The sequence below is a fragment of the Egretta garzetta genome, unplaced genomic scaffold (assembly GCF_000687185.1).
Source record: "Egretta garzetta isolate BGI_Z169 unplaced genomic scaffold, ASM68718v1 scaffold306, whole genome shotgun sequence".
NCBI lineage: Eukaryota > Metazoa > Chordata > Aves > Pelecaniformes > Ardeidae > Egretta > Egretta garzetta.
In genome coordinates this window covers 2,622,971-2,623,592 of record NW_009260131.1, presented here as the reverse complement: position 1 = coordinate 2,623,592, position 622 = coordinate 2,622,971, and positions in this window count along the sequence as shown.

The following is a 622-nucleotide window of genomic DNA, read 5'->3' as shown; positions in this document are numbered from 1 at the left end:
GCCACCTTAAAACCAAAACATTTTCAATGTTAGTACCCAGCTAGAGCTTAATGAGCAGCAGAAGATGTAAGAATTTGAAAGCCCAGACTCTGTCATTGATATTACCATCTTTCCACTTGGTCTACCTTCTCAGACAAACGACTCTTCTTTTTATATATGTGCACATGTTGAAGGTGGGGGGTGAGGGGAGAGTACAGATTTTAAACGAACCCTCAGGTATCAATGCCATCTATGTAATTAGCAAAGGATGCCCTCCCCTCCATCTCACCTAGAACTTAGCTTCTTTTAGCTATTAGAGAGCGTATGCCTGATGAAAGAGGATTTTATACAGCAGAAAACAAATAATTATTTTCTGGGAATGCTTTATATTTTTAATATTGTCCTCTCAAAGTACAGGTACTGTCAGTCCTATGTTCTCTTAAATGTCCTCTGAAAGTGAAGATGTTTCCTCAGAATGGATTGATTTAGTTCCTATTATAGTGAAGCAGAAACTATACAAATTAGGCAAAAAACACCTTACTGGGTTGAATAACATCACTGTGGGCTCAGAAAATACCTGATCGCTGGTATTGAGTTCTACATCTTGAGCTGCCCACCTCCCACAGGGCCAGCTCCTAGTTGC